Genomic DNA, 20,565 nt, shown 5'->3' with positions numbered 1-20,565 from the left:
GCCACCAGCAGAGTGGGAAGGGCCTCCAAGAGTTCCTGACACCAGGAGAATGGACGGAGTCCAGGGGCCTCACACCTGCAACAATGGCAAGGCTCAGAGTTATCAGCACTGGCTGGCTTCATGGCCCGTACTGGGTGAGACCTGTCACACCCAATAGACACACAGTAGACAAAATGTAGCAGGGACCTAAGGACAGGACAGCCACCACTGACAAAGTAGGACGAGACATCTCACCAGGGCCAGATTGGGTTGGGTCCCTGTCCACAATGCCAGCATGGGAAGCAATCCTTATTGGTGTTAGAACGACCGTAGGGAGAGGACCAAAAAAAGAGCAAGAGGGAGAAACCCTAAAAGGCTATCTACCAAGACTTACTGAGATTGAAAATAAATTGTGACTGAGATAAAACTTGTATTTGGGTAAAAACCTTGACATGGACCCAACATGCTGGAACTCCTCTATTCTTATATTTATCCATTCAATAAATAGTTATTTCACACAGACTACATAGAAGGCAGTGTTCTAGGTACTTGGGATATATCTGGAAACAAATCAGACAAAAACCCTACTCACGTAAACTTACATTCTCTAGGGTGCAGACAGACAATAGACAGTAAACATAATAAAGAAGGAAACTATAGCATATGAGAAAGTGAATGTGGAAAATGTGTCGGCTTCAGGAAGACTGAGCTTGAGAGCAAGACTGTGGTTAGCTACACTATATCTATTTCCCATCTGAGCCCCTACACTTACTTATCTTACACCAGCATTGCCTCTGTCAGAATAACACTGAAGGACAGAAATGAACACGGGATAGATCATCTCCTCAAGGAACTGACCATCCAACTTGTGAGTTTCTACGGTGAGCTTCATGGGAATTATGAAGGAATTATGTCTTTTCTTCATGGAACAAATATTTACCAAGCACCCACTAAAATACAGCCCAGGCACTGGGGACTCCCGCAACGCACACATGCACAACACATAAAACATTTACAACACATACACAACACACACATAATATAGACACACACAACACCTTCCAACACACATGACACATGAAAACAGTCACACAACACAGCCATACAACATACGATATACAAACACACAAACACATTTATACAACATATACCCTAAAAACATACAACAAACACAACATTCACACACTGACATCATACACACATCGAAGTCTCTGTGCTGAAGTATTTTCACATGAAGGACCACATGATGGAGATGAAGGTTGATCTAGTCAAATAAACTGGTGAAAGTTACTTATACTGAGGTGGTAACTGAAAGCTCTGAAACCTCAGGGGAAACTCCAATGGAGCTAATTCAGGACAAAGCCTTTTGTCCACCTGAGTTGCCAAAGGAGCCATTACAGAGTTCTCTGAAGGGATTTACGGCCATGAGAATGATTTCCAACTAAAATCCACCTGCACAGGGGTACCTGGGTGGCTCAGTTGGTTAAGTGACTGCCTTCGGCTCAGGTCATGATCCTGGAGTCCCGGGATCGAGTCCCACATTGGGCTCCCTGCTCGGCAGGGAGTCTGCTTCTCCTGCTGACCTCTCTCCTCTCATGCTCTGTCTCTGTCTCTCTCTCTCTCAAATAATTAAATAAAATCTTTTAAAAAAATAAAATAAAATCCACCTGCATAGCCAAGAGCGAATGGTCTGCACTTACTATGTCATTCCCACTGACACTCCAAACTAGACCGAGAAGGACATCTGGCACCAGGTGTACCTGACATCTTCCTCAACACCTGGGACTTATATGAATGTTACAATTGCCTTGTGAGGTAGTGTCATCGGATTTCAGTTCCAGAAGTTAATCTGATGCCATTACGTTTGAAACAATAACTTGATAACTGCTTACAATTTGTTTTCTAATTTTTAATAGACTAAAGGAAGTTTAAGGTGGTTTCCATGATAAATATTCCAACTTCACATGAGAGTACAGGGGGAAACCCTTTTTGGACAAAGGCATATTTTTGAAGCACTTAAAGGAGCTTATGTTGTAATTAGTTATTCTTGAGTTATTGAAAAGAAGATCCAAATTAAATTCAGCATGACGTTACAGTTTTTACCGTTATCCTCTGGCAAATGTTTTCTTTGCTTCCAGAGTTGTACTCTTATTTGGAGCAAAATGTGTGTATGTGTGTATATATATATATACACATATATGTATGTGTGTATATATATATATACACATATATATGTGTGTATATATGTGTATACACACACACACACACACACACACACACACATATATATATATATATATACATATTCTTTTTTCTGTTCTTGCTACATTGCAAAACATTCTTTACTATGCCAGAAGACTGAGTTTGATGGAAAACCCCCAGGAAGTAGTAGCTTTGGCACTTTTTCAAAGTCTTAATAAGTAAGGATAACTCTTGAAACTCAAGTGTTTGGAACAGAGTAAATGTTTTCTGCCTCTTAGTATCCTCCACCCACAAAGGCTATTTCCGAGAAGCCCCTGTTACACATCCCCAAGGGGCCATACACACTTGGACACACATTTAAACACACAATAAGCTGCCTCAAGTGCCCAAGTCAAAAGGCGAGACTCACCTACATAAAAAAATAAGCAGGGAACATGCCAGAAGAAAGTTAGGATGGAGAATCAAAGACAGCTCTTTGAGTACAGAACTAACTGAAGAGAAATGTTGGCAGCTGTTTAATAGTCTGAGAAGTCAGAGGTAACTAACAGTAATATATGCAAGCACTTGATTTTATGATATCAACAAGAAAGCCAAGCAAGAAACAACCATACATGGGGATACCACAAACAGCATTGACCCACAGGTAAGAGAGGCCAAGATGCCTCCAGGTCTACTCTTTCCAGATGCACTACATCAGCTCCAGGGCCCCCTCTGTCACCTTGCCAGGATGGTGAAAGCACAAATGAAGTGATTATTGTGGTAGTTGCCCATGGTAGGTGCTTTGCATTGTTATTTTTGGTCCCCCAAAGATAAGTGGAGAAGGTGTGATGATTTCAAGGGTAGAGTCAGAAGGTCTTCCCTTTCCAAAATTGGACATGTGGTTTCATGAGATATGGGACATTACTGTCCAATATTTAAAACCAAGATGTTAAAACTAAGAGTTTACAATATTTACTTTGTCATGTATCTAAGATTCATATGGAAATAAGGATTATCTTTTTGAAGTGATTTTTCTCCCTTTCCTATTTATCACTAGAGCCTCTCAAACTGGGTCAAACATTTATTGCAATGGGATAACAAATTAACATGAGAACAATAAGAAGCAGAAATAAGATGTGCAAATTTTATCTAGAAAAACGTAGTCTGTGTAGTCATTGAGACAGTGTGGTACGGGCATAAAAACAGACACATAGATCGATGGAACAGAATGGAAAACCCAGACATGGATCCACAAGTTTATGGTCAACTAATCATCAACAAAGCAGGAGAGAATACCCAATGGAAAAAAGAGAGTCTCTTCAACAAATGGTGTTGGAAAAAATGGACAGCTACATGCAAAAGAATGAAACTGGGCCACTTTCATATACCATACAAAAAAAATAAATTCAAAATGGATGAAAGACCTAAATATGAGGCAGGAAACCTTCAAAATCCTAGAGGAAAACATAGGCAGCAACCTCTTTGACCTCCACCATAACAACTTCTTACTAGACATATGTCAGGAGACAAGAAAAACAAAAGTAAAAACAAAGTATTGGGACATCATCAAAATGTAAAGCTTCTGCACAGCCAAGGAAACAGTCAACAAAACCTTTCCAGCCTATGGAATGGGAGAAGATATTTGCAAATGACATAAATGATAAAGGGTTAGTATCCAAAATATATAAAGAACTTCTCAAACTCAACATCCAAAAAATAAATAATCCAGTTTAAAAATGGGCAGAAGACTTGAATAGACATTTTCCTAAAGAAGACATGCAGATGGCCAACAGATACCTGAGAAGATGCTCAACATCACTCAGCATCAGGGAAATACAGATCAAAACTACAATGAGATACCAGCTCATACCTGTCAGAATGGCTAAAATCAGCGACACAGGAAACAAAAGGTAAGGGTGAGGATACAGAGAAAGGGGAACCCTCTTACAATATTGGTAGGCATGCAAACTGGTGTAGCCACTCTGGAAAACAGTATGGAAGTTACTCAAAAAGTTACAAATAGAGCCACTTTAAGATAGCAATTGTATTACCAGGTATTTACCCAAAGGATACAAAAATACAGATTTGAAGGGGCACGTGCACCTTGATGTTTATAGTGGCATTATCAACAATAGCCAAACTATGGAGAGAGCCCAAATGTCTTATCGATAAATATAAAAAATATATTTTTAAATTTTTATTTATGTATATTTATATATAGTGGAATATTACTTAGGCATAAGAAAAAATGAAATCTTGCCATTTGCAACGACATGGATGGAGCCAGAGAGTATAACGCTAATCAAAATAAGTCACGCAAAGACAAGTATCATACGATTTCACTCATATGTGGAATTAAAGAAACAAAATAGATGAACATATAGGGGGAAAAAAAAGGAGAAAGAGAAGCAAACCTAAGAGCCTCTTGTTTCTGAACAACCTGAGGGTTGCTGAAGGGAGGCGGGTGGGGGGATGGGCTAAATGGGTGATGATATCAAGGAGGACACTTGTTATGATGAGCAGCAGGTGTTATAGGTAAGTGATGAATCACTAAATTCTGCCCCTGAAACCAATATCACACCATATGTTAACTGACTAGAATTTAAATTAAAATTTGAAATAATAAAAAAAAGAAAAATGTAGTCTGGTCATAAACACACTAGGATCAAATAGAGATGTCTGCTAACGTGATTTTCTGATTTCCCTTGTTCCTTTCAAAGGGAGAAAAAAAAGCAAATTCAAAAGGTTTTTGGGACAATGACTATCCTCTTTATTTTATTTTTAATTTTTTCTTGTATCCTCCAACATGTGCAACAATGCAAAGCACTCAGTAAATACTTTTTTGACACCTTAAAGTCAAACTTAGAAGTGATCTCAGCTATAGGGAGAGTGATGTCTACCCCCCTTCTAGGCTGATGCACTAACAGCACTTACAGAGTTTCTTATAAATAAAATTCCCAAAATACATTGAAGAGTATTTGGATGCAATGAAATTAATCCAGAAACATCATTTGCAGAATGATGTGTATTCGTCATTTTTTTCAAAATCTAGCTTACCTTTACATTTTATTTTTGTATTTTGAAAAGAAGATGAAGAAAAAAAGCAGTTGCCATAATTACTTAACAATCAATGTGCCCCCAATTTGTTACATAAATACCATGCTACCTTCAAACCTCTTAATGGCCATACCTAATCTTATTTTTTCACTGCTGAGGAATTAAATATTTACTGATTAGTGTAGAAGTTAGTGTAGAAGTTCAGATTTGTACTTCCACAAATGACAAAGATCATAAAGTCTATCCCTTCAAGGACAAGGTGTCATTTGTTGGAATTCTAATATTAAAATTTTAGAGAGTGACTCTTCTTGTTTATGACTTTACAAACTATGGTTTATACTTTCAAAGTTGGGACAGATCACGGAAATTGTCTACCCCATCACCTCCTTGATTCATATTCTTTCTCTCATCCACTAGATGGGTTTTTCCAAGAAGCAATACGCTTGGAAGAATCTCAAGGGATACATACTAATCTTTTTACATTCAGAACTTCACTGTCACTGCTTTAGACAAGTTCATGTGGGTGGAGGAGGGGTGTGGAAAGGGGCAAGTTCTTAAATTTCTTCCGCAGGAGGAACAAAGGAGGCAGTAGAAGTTAGAGAAAAGGAGATTAAAGTTTGAACCACCTGAATGCAATACACCCACTTGTCAATGTGTAACCTACGTGGGCTTCTTTCTCACCTCCTCAAAACGGATGGTTAGACCAAAACACCCTTTTCTTCTAAATAATCCAGGTTCGCCGAATAAGTAATACTAGGCAAGCTGCTACTTGCCCTTTGCTTCAACGTTGGCAGTCCAAGCCTGCCATGCTGGGTCCCCCACTGACCCTGGGGCAAAGCCAGATCACTGGGTTTCAGCTCCCAGAGCCACCTTGCTCTCCCCAGACTCTCTCTGCAGACATTTGCTTCCTTGCCAGCTTCCCCAGAGGCTGCTTCTTTCCCTCCCCCAAAAATGTCACCCTTCCTCCTCCAGCTCAAGAGCTCCTTCCCACCCTTCCAAGTCCTTCCCAAATACTGTGCACTCCTTCCACAGGAGCCTTCTAGGGTTTCCCCACCCCTCCGACCAGGGGAAACGGGGGACTCTTTCCCGCTCCCCTGAACCCTTGGCTTCACCTCCCTGCCTCTGATGGCACTGGCAACCCCCAATTTTGTTTTACAGGAGCTCTTCACTCCCCTAATACTCAAATGCTTAAAGATAGGCTCTTTCTCTGACTGTAGCTTGAACTGAGTAGACGTTTACATCTTTGTTAAATAAATGACAGCGGCTACAGTTACACCACTAAGGCCCACCATGTCTTAGAAAATTCAAACCACATGGGTGGGACAGAGAGAGGCTTTGATAACTTCTGAGGACAAGGTATTCTGGGAAACGGACCTAAATTCCCCCAGCAGGTAGGATTTGGCAATCGCTCTGGACAGCCTTGTTCCAGCCAGCTTCTTGTTTACTCGGTGATTTACTGAATTTATGGCTGTCTCCTTCCCAGGTCAGTGGTTCCCAACCCACGTTATATCAGTTGCATGGTAACAACCACCTGGTGAGTTTTTTTTTAAATCCCTATGCTGAGACCCAGACCAATCACATCAGAACCTCCCATGGTGGGGCCGTCAGTAATTGTTTTAAAGCTCTCCAGGTGATTCCAACATGCAGCCAGGACTGATGACCACTGGTCTAGATGGTAGAGGGTAACCCTATGCAGCAGACCTTTATTCTATTTGACGAAACTGTGTGGTTCACTAACACAGCAAAACCCATTTTCTACAGGGCCCCAGTAGACTGTGGCCAGACAAAGCAAGAGACAGTTCAACCTCAGGAACACACAACAGGTTTCCCTAAAACAGTAAGTTATAATTTGGACATCAGTTCCAGACTCAGGGAAGTACCCATCTCTGCCACCCCTTCTCCTCCCCCCACCTCACCCCCCAGGGCATTTTTCACTTTCCTATGCACATAGTTTCTGTTCACTTGTCACATTATCTTACCAGCATTCTAAGTAATTTCAATGCGGAAAAAAGAAGTTTAGAACTCTGATCTCGCAGTTAAATAAACCTCAGAATTTGAGGTTAATGATAAACACTCGAGCATGGTGAGTGATGTTGGGTGTAATTTCCCACATTATTACAATAGCAAAACTGTAACCTCCCTTTCTCCTTGTGAGTCAGCTCAGGAACCCACTGTATTAATCTAGAGAAATGTTTCATCCTTGGGGGAAATGTATTCAAAAGAGGTAATCACTAGATTTTTTAAATCAATGAAATCTAAGCACACACTCTATCACCACTGATTAGAAACATGTATTTTCCTTCAGGAAAAGAAATCCCATGAATCTTTGCATTCCCAGCTACATTATACATATATGTAAATCAATGTAACTGTATAATACGTATGTATATCAATATAACACTGTGTAAGTTTCGGGTACACAGGTGTTAATCTGATACATTTATATATTGCGAAATGATTAGCCTGAGCTAACACCTTCAACACAACACATAATTACCACTTCTTTTTTGTGGTGAGAACATTTAAGATCCACTCTCTTGACAACTGTCAAATATGTAATACAATATATTAGCGATAATCACCATGCTGTACCTTAGATCCTGAAAATTGCCAATCTCATAACCGGAAGTTTTTATTCTTTTATCAAAATCCCTCCACATCCCTTGAATTTCCCCTCAGCCCCTGGTAACACCGCTCTGCTCTGTTGCTCTGAGTTCAGCTTTTTTAGACTTCACGTATACGCAGTTTCATACAATATTTGTATTTCTCTGTCTGGCTTATTTCACTTAACCTAATGCCCTAAAGCTTCATCCATGTCATTGTATATGGCAGGATTTCTTTCATTCTCATGGCTGAATCATATCCCATTGCATATATGTGCCACATCTTCTTTATCCACTCACCTGTGGACGAATATTGAAGTCGTGTCCATACCTCATCTTATCGTGAATACTGCTGCAATAAACATGCAGTGAAGATATGGCCTCAAGATCTTTTTTTAATTTCCTTTGGATACGCACCCAGAAGTGAGACTGCTGGATCATTTGGTAGTTCTACTTTTAATTTTTTTGAGGAACCTCCGTACTACTTTTGGTAGTAACTATACCAATTTACATTCCCACCAACAGTGCATACGGCTTCCCTTTTTCTACAATCTTGCCAACACCTGTTATCAGTTACCTTTTTGATATACAGATGATTCTTTAATGGAGAGATGATACTATTTGTGAAACCAGGTTTCTCCCACCTACTTCAGGCAGCATCTGTTGAATCGTTCCAGAGAAATAGTTATCAAGTTAATTTGTACCTTGCTATTATATATATTTCATTTGTATTGATTTTAGTTTAAATATTATCTACTGACCATTTCAGAGGGTAGAAAATAACCCCCACACATAATATTTTTTTAAAAAATAGCTTACAGATAGCATGAGCCAATTTGGATGATAAATTCCCATCAGAGGTAGAAGGAGGGAGGCTTCTTGTGAACGAACTGTGAAAAAGGTCAGCACTCATAAAAACATAACTACTTCATCTACATCAGAAAAAGAGCAATTCCATACACTTGTGTTTCCCTTCTTCATCATTTCTGCACAATGCAATACAAAGAAGTTTGGGAGCCCAACAGACACAGGTTCATAACCTGATTCTATTAATCAACTACTACCATCTTGAGAAACCACCTGCTATCTCTGGGTCTCTGTCTCCTTCGGTCCAAATCTATATAAGAAACACAGGTAACATCATGGGCAGCAATCATGGGCAGGAGAGAGATCAGGGCGGGGGATGGGGGGAGGGAAGCAGCAGGATGCTCATTTTTGGTACTCCCAAGACGGATCGACTGCTAGTCAGCCTACAGCAAAGAGGTCAAGAGACCAGCAAATGAAGTTACAGATAATAAAAGATCTATGAAAAGTTACCCCAGGATTTCCAGTCAAATGCTACCCTCTCACTAACTCCGAGAATAGAATTAGGGAAACCACATCAGTCTGGGGGTAGGTGAACTCATGGCTTTGGAATGTGTAGGTTTTGTGGTCCATGTTAAAATACGCTATTGGCAAAATGACTGAGTGGCTATGGTCATCAAAAGCCAAGATGGAACTCATTGTCAGCCAAGAAGGGACACATTGTCAAGAGGTTCAGCCTCTTTAGAAACAAGACGGGATAATTTATAAGCACATTCACATCCCATAATTTCCCCCTCAAACTATAAAAAGAGGCAGATATCCACAAAAGACACAAACATGCCATCACCTAGTTATAGAGGAATATCATTCATTCATTGGCTCATTCGTTCATTCATTCATTCATTCATTCATTCATTCCAGGAATGCCAGACAGCTTCAGACATCAAAATTGCTAAAATCCTTCCTGAAATTTTAGTTTTTAAAGAAAACCATGCCATTGTTTTGGACCAACTGAGCACAAATGTAAGAAAACCAAAAGCCTAAAAATCTAGAAATCCTAAAATATTTATTTCGGCCATGATTAACACAGGTACATTTCAAATTTTACAAATATGTCTCTGGACTTTTTTTTTTCTTTTTTTGGTAAAAACTCCTTTTGCTGCCTTTCTTACCTGTCATTCTCACTTAATAATCCCCTACCCTACCTTGCTTTCGATTGGACAATTCTGTTTGGGTTGAGTACCTAAAATTCACCTGAGGAGTCCTTTCGTATCAGAAGCAAACCTGCAGTCTTTTCCCTGGACCAGGAGAAGTTTCCCGAGCTAAGTTAAGAAGCTGACCTCATATTCTTCCTGTTTCCTACTTCCATGTTCCTATGTCCACAGAAACATGCATCCCTTCATGCCTTTTCCGCGGGCCAAGTGATCCTGGAATCTTCATTCCAGATGCCACACACACACACACACACACACACACACATCCCCACTCTTCTCTGGCCACAAATGACTGGTTGTGCCATGGAGATGAACCTGAGTGCCCACCCAGTCATCAATACTCTGTCCCAGTCCCCTGCGTTTGTTCACAAGATGGAAGAACTTCTTGGTTTCTAGCCTTACCATCAGGCTACTGAGGCTTTGGTCCATCCACACCCCTTCTGAAGGGCCTTCCCAGCACTGCAGACTCATAAGCAAAGCAGCCCCAACAGAATGGAACCAGAGGGACCAGAGTGAAAGAGGATACACAGTGGAGAGAAACCCTCTCCCCAGGGCCTTCCCCAGACAACAAAACTTAGGAATTTGCTCCATTCTGGAGCACAGATAGCCATGGCTTCAGTGCTCAGAGGACAGTCCCACTCTGCCTCTGGCCCACTCAGTGGTCTTGAGGAAAGCTCTCAATTCTTCATCTCTAAAGGTAGAATGATAGCCCTACCTGCACCTCCAGGGAAGGATGTGGGAGAAGCTCCAGTGCCCAGAGGGCTCCCCAGCACCAAGCAGATGCTTAGGTCACACAAGTGGCCCACAATGGAAGGCCAGAATTCTCATCTAGAATCCAGAAGTGACTGGGCCCTTTTGCTATTTCTTTCCTGCCTTCCTTTTGGTTGCTGACATTTGACTTGGTCTCAAAACTAGACTGTAAGCTGCTGCTCATTTTCTAAATCTTTCTATTTTCCCTCCCACCTCCTCTTCCTCTTCCTCTCGGGGGCACTGAGCACTAGGCTTAGCCTAGCCCGGACATGCAATAATGACTTGTCAAAATGATCGGTTAATTTAATAAGGTGTGAGATAATGAAGGAGAAAGGCCTTGGTAAACTGAGTTTTATCTCTGGGAGAGGTAGAATGTGTATTAGTGGTACGTCTCTATGGCCATGTTTAGACTAAGCTTTTGTCACTTGTCACACACACAGGAATTTAGGGCTAGACAAAGAGTGAAGTGTAGGCTGGCACCAGAACCTCTACCAGATGTCACCCATGTCACTATCTCTTGTGCCAAATACAATGACTTCTCCCTGTAACATCCGTCATCCAGGTAAGCATTTATGGTCTACGTGGGTAAGATTTTACAGACTCTGCCACCATCTTTCCAGCCCATGACTGAAGACTACCTGAAATTCAGAATAAATTCCAGCATCTTGACAGTGGCCCCAAATGCCCACAGTGATCTGCCCCCTGCCCCTGTCTCCAAGCTCACCTCTAACCCCCCACCCACACACCTGGCCAACCCTGTGCATACCTTCTTTTGCTCCTCCAACAGGGCTCTACACTGCTGTTCTCTCTGCCCTCCACCTGTATGCCTCAGAACCCCCGCTCTTCTACCAGACTCCTACCACCAGACTAAGGCAGATCTCAGCTCATCAGTAACCATCTTAGCACTGGCCTGTCTCTTCCATGGTGCTAATTGCAACAGGTATAACACATGCTACTGCCCAGATGTTTTGTGTGGCCTTTGCAGGCAGCAACCAGACCACCCTCACCCACTATGGCATCCCATGGCTAGGCACCCAGCAGGGCTTCAAAAAATAATCACTGGGTGAACCAAAAGTTATGATCACAAACAGTTTTTAAAACAATTCCAATACTGCTACACACCTATTAGAATGGCCAAAATCCAGAACATCGACAACACCAAATGTTGGCAAGGATATGGAGCCACAGGAACTCTCATTCATCATTGGTTGGAATGCAGCATGGCACAAACACTTTGGAAGACAGTTGGTTTCTTGTGAAACTAAAAACAGACCTACCACACAATCCAGAAATTGTGCCCCTTGGTATTTACATAAAAGAGCTGAAAATTACATCCACACAAGAACCCAAACATAGCTATTTATAGGAGCTTTATTCATAATTGCCCAAACTTGGAAGCAACCAACATATTATTGAGTAGATTCATGGATAAATAAACTGTGTATATCCGGAGGGTGGAATATTATTTAGTGCTAAAATGAAATGAACCATCAAACCATGAAAAGGCATGGAGGAGAAACTTAAATGCATTCTACAAAATAAAAGAAGCCAGGCTGAAAAGACTATACACTGCGTGATTCTAACCATATGGCATTCTGGGTAAGACAAAACTATTAAGACAGTTAAAAGATCAGTAGTTGCCAGGGTTTTCAGCTGAGAGTGGGAAGAATGAATAGGTACAGCACAGAGGACATTTAGGGCAATAAAAAACTCTGTATGATATCATAATAATGTATGCATGTTATTACATACTTGTCTAAACCCATAAGCGGCACAACACTGAGAGAGAACCCTACTATCAACCATGGACTTTGGGTAATAAGGATGTGTCAGTGTTGGTCCATCAACTGTAACTAATGTTGGGGAGCATATTGATAATGGGGGGAAGAACTTATATGGGAAACCTCTATACCTTCCCCTCAAATTTGCTGTGAACCTAAAACTGCTGTCAAAAAATAAAGCCTAAATAAAGAAACCTCCATGATGAAATGAGATATGAAAATTTTAAAAGCACACCGACTTAACCTCTTCCCCCAAAAGATCATAAAAGTCAAATAAGAACCAGTTGGCTCGCATACTATGTTGACAAGAGCATGGGGAAACATGCTCTCAAACATTCCCAGAAGTATTATCTATTATAACCGGGTGGGAGGTGGATGGGCAGTTTTGAAATACATATCAAAATCACAAATGCCCAAGTCTTTGACCTGCAATTCCACTTCTAGGAATTGAGCCAATAAACATGTTTGTGTACACTTCTGCAAAATGTCACAGGTGAGGCTGTTATTCATTGCAACACTGGTTGTAATAGCAAAAGATTGCAAACAACTTAAAAGTCCACTGAAAGGTTAAAAATACACCTTGTTAAAAATACACCTTGTTAAAAATGCAGATATGGAACAGAGTGCAGAAGAGTATAAACCATTAGGGTGCATGATGGCTTATTTTATGTGTCTATTTGACTGAGCACAAATAGCTGGTATGTGTCTATGAAGGGATTTCTGGATGAAACAGGCCTTTGAGCTGAGTAAAGCAGGCATCATCCAATCCCTTGAAGGTTGAAATAGAACAAAGAGGCAGAGAAAGGTTCAATTCACTCTTCATGACTACTTGAGCGGAGAGATGTATTTTCTCTTTGTGTTCCCGGTTCTCATGCCTTCAGATCTGGATTAGAATCCACACCTTTAGCTCTACAGCTCCCAGGCCCTGGAACTGGGCCACCACCTTTCCTGGGTTTATAGTTTGTAGACAACAGACAATGGAACTTCTCAGCCCCCTTAACCACATGAGCCAATATTTTATAATCTCTTCTCTCTCTCAAAATAGCCCAATGATATGCCCAATTTTACATATAAAACCAATAGGAGATAGATGTATCTATTTCCTGTTGGCCCTATTTCTCTGGAGAACCCAAATACAGGGTAGAAAAGGTAGAAAAATTATTAACAGTTACTCAGCTACTTGTTGGTGGGAAAGAGATGTCTACTGGTTGGGAAAGAGATGTCTGAGAAGAAGGGAGAGGAAAGATTTCACTGAATAGCCTTTTATATGTTATTTGTTGATAAAATAATTTTTTTTAAATAAGCTCCATGCCCAGTTTGGAGCCCAACATGGGGCTTGAACTTACCACCTTGAGATCAAGATGTGAGCTGAGATCAAGAGTCAGATGCTTAACCAACTGAGCCACCCAGGCTCCCCTTGTTGAAAAATATTTTTAAGTTCCAAAATCTTACTGAAAAGTTTAATAGAAAATTGTGTAAAATACTATTTTAAATTATATTCTCATACTCATCTTCTAATTGGAACAACTAAACAAAGAGAAGATAGGTAATCTTCCCAGGCAAAAACAGAGCCAGCCCCCTCTCCTAAGCTAGAACTTGCCTTACTCTGTCCCATCTTCCTTGGAGACAATCTTGGTGTACAGTTGGGGGCTTGGTGGTTGAAACCTATAAGGAAAGTGTCCCGGCATATTGAATACTCAATGCATCTAGAATGAGGTGATAAATTGGATGGTCCTGCCAGGGAATGTTGGCCTGAAAATCAACTTCAGGTACCGTTTCATAATGGCCCACATAGATTCAGAGAGACCAAGGCAGAGCACCCCCACCTCCCCACAATTCCAAAGTGGGAGGCTGCATTGACTGAGTTTCTAGGCCTAGCACCTCCAAATATAGAACTGGACTCAGCACTTTTGGATGAAGAACCAAGCACATCAGCACTCAACCATCCAGACCAGTGCAGCACATAGACTAGGAAGTTTAATACACTTGATATAGATTGATGGGCACCACTCATCCCTAGCTCATCTCATCACCTCTCGGCCACTTACTGAGCTTCTCAGAGTCTCAGCTGGTTTTGTCCTTGAGCAGGTATAATGATACCAGTCTTGCAAGATTGTGAACAGATTAGACATAAGAACTTAGATCAGCATGTGTTCCTTGGTGGGAACTCAATGAATGGTGACTATATACTCAAGTGAACAGCACAAACATCATCAGTGGTCCCAAACCTATGTGCCATTGTCTCTAGAGTTCACTCAAACCTACCCTCACCAACCTGTGGACTCTAAGTAAGACTGCGTGGTGCATCCCAGCTGTGCACCGACTACTGGTGTGACTTTGGGCACATCACTTCTCTGCACTTCAGTTTCTTAATCTGCAAAATAAGATCATAACAATGACTACCTCGCACATGAGGCACTTAGAACCACACCTCACATATAGTCAAGTGCTCTATTAAGTATTAGCCATCATTCTTATTTATTCGGCACCAAGTTCACACCATTGCTAAGCATCAGTTTGGTTCTGATTCAACAGCGTAGCACTGAGCTGGGGGTCAGAGGGAAACGCTATAACACATATCATATTCATACAAAGTCCATGAGACTTACACTCATAAGTCTATCATCTCCATTTTCCTGGTTCTACCCTTGGCTTGTATTCATTTGCTTAATATCCATTAAGAGCTTTAAATGTTCACTCAATAAAAATGGAAACCAGCCCAAATGAAATTAAATAAAATTATCAATCTGCCACAGAAAATCTCCATTTTCAAAATCTTCTGTGATTCCTTTTTAAGAAATTCCTTTCCATCAAGAATTAGGTAACAATGTTCTCAGCTCCCTTCTGTGGACTCGTTCAAGAAACATTCATTGAGCCCCCCTTGGTATCAGACCCGGACGGGGCCCTGGAGAGAGTAACACAAATAGAACAGGTCTCAAAGGTCCCCTTTGAGAAGGGGAACTGAGCAAAGCAAGTGGTCAACGACAACACAATAAAGAAGAATGGTGTGCTGTCCTGCACGCAAGTGAGATAAGTAAGCAACAAAATAGAAACCATCTTCAATCTAAAATATCTCCATGTACTGCTAGAACATACCGAATATTAGGGCTGACTCCAAGAACCAAGAAATATGTTGCAACAAACACACACACACACACACACACACACACACACACACACACAGTTTCTAAGTCTAGAATTAAAACACATTGTCAAAATTTCAGCATGCAGTTCTCCAAACACGACATACTTTATAAGGTGAGGATATAAATAAACTTCATAAGAACAAGCAATCATAATTGTACTGTTTTATATTTTTCACTTTTTTTCTGTTCAAAGAACATTCCTCTGTCTCATCTCTGTTCCCAGTACAATCATGTAGTGGGATGAAACGTCAATCCTTATCTTCAAATTTTATATACAAAAAGGAAATAAATTCATAAAGACTGAGTTTTGCCCTGGCTTGTTCAAATGGTAGAAAGAGCAAAAGCATCTGATTCCCCACGCTCTCAGCAGGCCTGCTGAGCGACATCAAATGAGGTCAAAGTCCCCAGAAATTAGGTTGGCATAAGTTACTGTAAGAAATGATTGCTTTGATGTGCACAACCAAAAAAGACAAGAATCTGAACCCAAAGGGGACAGAATAGGAAGTGGAAAAGTTCTATAAAGGGTTCCCTTAAAGCAAATCAAGACAACAAAATAGGCTTTGCCAGTTATCAGATTAGCACATTTATTAAAAAAAAAAAAAAGTCAAAACCCAATGTTGGTGAAAGTGTGGTAAAATGGTATTCACGCAGTGCTGGAAGGAGTGTAAATAAATAGCACTTTCCTAGATTAAGTCTAGTGGCAGAGATCAAAAGCTTCAAAAATGCTCATGCCCTTTGACCCTATTCCCTCTGGAAATCTAGTCCAAGGAAATAATCAAGAAGAGACACAACGTTTTCATTTTAAGTACATTAGTTCTGTAATGTTGATAATAGAAAACAAAACAGGCCAATATCTACCAACATGACTTAATAAATTGTCTGTATAATGTGATCAAACAGCTTTTGTAGAAAGAAATTGGCGTTTCTCTCACCATGATAGGTTTTTATCTTCCATCTTATTTATTGATCTATATGTCCTTTATTTTATTTCTGACGTGAGGATATACTAATCCTGTCAGTTTTGCAAGAGATGTTTTAGAAGTGAATTTCAGCCATTCCTCCAGCATGTCCGGCAAGGTTTTCTCCTAAGTAAGCGAGCAGGCATGTGACCAGAAGGTGTTAGGGGAAAGAAGATGAGCAGCCATCTGCTGACTTGAGAAAGGCAATAAACATCTCTTTAAATTCATCACCAGAATTAAGAAGATTAAATTCATCTCAAGAAGTGCTCCCTGCTCCTTGTGGGCAGCCTTATCTATTTCCTTTCCCCAAGAGATCTGCACATTTCCAGAGAGCACAACACTTCCCTTGGCCTCCAGCACAAGCGGTGGTCCCCAGAGGCCCGTAAGTGAATAGCGGGATTCACAGACCAGCTGCACCATCTGAAAACATCCTTCCCTAACCCAGCTCCCCACGCCCTCTTCACCACCGCTGCAATGAGCATTTTGCATAAAAGTAAGGAGTTATCAATTGAATTGAATTGAATTGAATTGAATAGTAAAGCTCATTTTGCTTTCCTTTTTGTGTTCTCATTTCCTATCTTTAATCTTCCAGATTCTCTCCCATTTTCTTGTTCTTTCCCACAAAAACTCTACTCATAGGGTTATGGAAGTCAGGCACGTCCAATAAAGAAACACCGGGCAATCATCTCTTCCGAGTTCTCCTTACAGCTCTGGGGGTAATATTTGTAAAGCCTCAGGGAAAAAAAAAAAGTGCTGTGCTTTTAAAATGACATTTAATCCTTCAATGGAAGAAGCACATACAAGCCTTATTAGTACAACACGTTATAACTTTAAATGCAACCAATGCGTGTCTGTTAATAGTAAGGCAATGCCTTCGGTCAAACATCGGGCCAGATTGTGCCCCTCTCAGACAAAGCTTAATGCAAATGGATCAATTTGCATTCTAACATTCTAATTCAAACATCAGCAACATTTTAAAAATATTTATTTATAATACCCTTCACTTAAACCTCACGATTTACCAAACGTCATGCCACTATTTATGGCTCATAAGTAGTATATAGTTATAAAATATATTTCCCATATCTTTCATAGTTAAACTTCCATAGAGTAAAACATACATTATCATCGTCGATCTTTTAATATGACTCCCAGACAGTTCTTAAGGTTAAATATGCCTACAGAGCCACATAATTCCAAAAAATTCTTAAAATCCTGTTTTCAACAAACAGCATAACACTATCGGTTTTATCAAAGTCCGTTTATCCCTCCTAAATCTTTCATCGGTGTAGAAGTAAGCAAAAAGAAAACGAGGAGGAAATAGGGGAACAAAAACCAGAAGTGCAATTAATCATCTTACCATCTCCTTTCTTCATCTTGGGGACACTTGGAGATGGCTGGCCTTGCAGGAGGCGGTGACTTGGAGGGAAAGCCCACAGCAGTTTCTTCCCCCAAATAAGTCAGCTGAGTTGACGTTGGTTCTTAAAAGCAAAAGTTCATTCTGAAGACAGCCCTGGAAAGACTTGCTAATTCCTCTTTTCTTTTTCCAAAGAGCTTTGGATCTGGTCTGCGCAGCACGAGAGTGTCCCTCACGTCTTGTCAGGCGACCCAGTTTTGCCGCAGCTGAAAGGAGACTCTGAGTGACGTGTGTGTCAGAGCCTATGGGGGCTTTAATCCTCAGCAGTGACACATGCGGGGAGCTATGAACAGGAAACTCAGAGCTGGGCAGACAGCCAGAATCATTCCGAAAACGTGCCAAACCCTTACGAAATACCAACACACTTTACCGCACTCGCATCAAATGCTTCACAATCCCCATGTGACTTTGTGTTAGACCTAGACAAGGCTTACCAGCATGTCCAGCCCAGCAGGGGTCCCATCAGCCGATGGGTCAAGGCCAGGACTGGGGACTCATACCCTCTCCCTCGGCTGCCAGCCTCCCGATCCTTCTTGTGAAGATAGCCACAGACGAGAGCTTGGAGGACCTTTTCAGTTCCTTTTATCTTTCAGCCCCGGGGCCCCTTCATGATATGCCTGTTCACCTGCCACAGGCCCTGGGAACACAGCCAGGCTCTCTTGTCAGTGTCCTGGAAGTGGGAGACCCATTGATCACCCCTGGGCTTGGGGTGATGATCAGACAGTGGCAGGCAGTTGGGGAGGGAAGGGTTGTAGCCAGAGCCTCTGGCTTCCACCAGAGGCAGCCCAGTTCATCCAGGAGAGATGTACTGGCCTGCTGCCTCTTTTCTCTCTCTCCTTTGGCCCCTCCTATGCCCCACATTCTAATTCATGTTCTCCGTAGGACACAGGGTCCAGGTTTTCACAGTGCAGCTCAAAAATCTGCAGTATGAGCAAACCTCCCATGTTGGCCTTTAGGTTCCTCCATAAGCCTTGTTCCCACTGCCCTTTGCCCATCTGGAGGGCCACCCACCGACTTGAGAAGACGCCGCTCAACCTTGTGTTTGCGTGTGCTCTGTAGCCACTACCCTCCCACTCCCTCTCCTTCTTCTCTTGAATGTGACAGCACCTGCTTGTGCATTTCCCCCTTCTCATTGCCCCACTCCCCATACTTCTGACATTTACCACTGTTCACGGAAGCTCACCACGCCCCCCAGCTGCATCCTGGGATGATCGTCTCCGCCCCACTCCCGAGTCGTGCCTCTGTGATAACAACAGACAGCAAGAGGGGCCACTTGTTATGTGTCAGACGTTTTTCTAGCACATTTAAATTTTTTAGACCCATTTTAGAAAACGTGTAGAAAAAAAATCAACACCTTCCTCAAGGTCCCTTCCCCACACAGGGTGGAGCCCGGATGAGGCCGTTCAGTATTGCTCTTCATGTCTGACCCAGAGTCAGTGCCGTTTGTTTGGGAACATATGTACTCAGGGACAAGGCGGTTTCCTCACGTGGTGGTGGTAACCTTCCCAGAGAGTGTCCCAGAATGCCTTCCCATTCTGGGTAATTGCCAAACAGCCATGATTAATTGGTAGATTAATGAAATTTAATTGAGAGACCAAATGTTCTACTTTAGCTGTTGGCAGGGATTTTAACAACATAAAGAATAAGCAGAATGGTCTTGAGGCTTAAAGCAACACTCCTGCAGTAGTTTGCTAATATTTTTAAAACCTACCTAAAATGTGAGCAAGGAGCCCCTGGGTGGCTCAGTGGGTTAAGCCTCTGCCTTTGGCTCAGGTCATGATCCCAGGGTCCTGGGATCGAGCCCCCACATCGGGTTTTCAGCTCTGCGGGGAGCCCGCCTCCTCCTCTCTCTCTCTCTCTCTCTGCCTGCCTCTCTGCCTACTTGTGATTTCTGTCTGTCAAATAAATAAATAAATAAAAATAAAATGTGAGCAAGCAGATTTAGACCATCTGGTAAATCAACAGATTGTTAAAGACATAACCCCAGTGAGAAAGCTGAGAAGACCCTTGAAGGTCACAGTGAACTTGCCGCCTTTCCTCCAATGTGGAGTAGATCTGAGCCTTGAGGGACTAACTCCATCCCCAACTCTAGGGCTGGTCCCACTGGTCTGAGCCAACCAGGGTCATCCCACTGTTCCTTCCAGAGAGGTCATGGGATGGGCACAACAGGGCAAAGCCAGGCAGCATGTGGCATCCTCCTGGCCCTAGTAAGGGCGCAGTCCAGTCAGAGAAAGGCTTGGGGCTTCCACTTGACAATGGTAGGAAGCACCCCCTTATGGCTGATATGAGAACCCTTCTTAAGATGACAAAAGTGAGCTTGAGAATGAAGCCCACACACAAGGGAGGGGTTTCCAGAAAACTACAAAGAAAGTGCTAGAAACTGATCCAACCCATATTATCTCAGGAATTTTCAGTAATGAGAGCCAACATCTACCTTTTGGTATTGCCAGGTCAGCCAAGCTGGGTTTTCAAAGTGTCCTGACTAACAAGGACTCCCACAGCAGAGATCAGTGGTAGCTGGGGAGCCAGGAGAGGGGTATCTCAGGGGAAGGAGGTAGACCCCTTTTCCTCTGCGCAAGCAGCTTGCCATCTTTCTGCCTCCAGTTCCTCCCTGCTCCTCTATCTCCTCCCATCCCCCATCCCCTCTTCTCCTTCCTTTGCTCCTCTCCCTCCT

At 41.9% G+C, this 20,565-nt stretch overlaps 1 protein-coding gene across 1 annotated transcript in view; it reads right to left on the bottom strand.

Annotated features, from left to right (window-relative positions):
* IL1R1 (interleukin 1 receptor type 1) overlaps positions 1 to 18,168 on the bottom strand; it is a 69,698-nt gene extending 51,530 nt beyond the window's left edge. The window contains exon 1 of the mRNA XM_032840321.1: positions 17,835 to 18,168. The gene's annotated coding sequence lies outside the window, so the exon portion shown is untranslated. The remainder of the gene's footprint in view (positions 1 to 17,834) is intronic.
* Positions 18,169 to 20,565: the final 2,397 nt, after the last annotated feature.

The sequence above is a fragment of the Lontra canadensis genome, unplaced genomic scaffold, assembly GCF_010015895.1.
Source record: "Lontra canadensis isolate GAN:19392208 unplaced genomic scaffold, GSC_riverotter_1.0 scaffold112, whole genome shotgun sequence".
In the NCBI taxonomy this organism is placed as follows: Eukaryota; Metazoa; Chordata; class Mammalia; order Carnivora; family Mustelidae; genus Lontra; species Lontra canadensis.
This window is presented reverse-complemented; position numbering and strand designations above follow the sequence as displayed.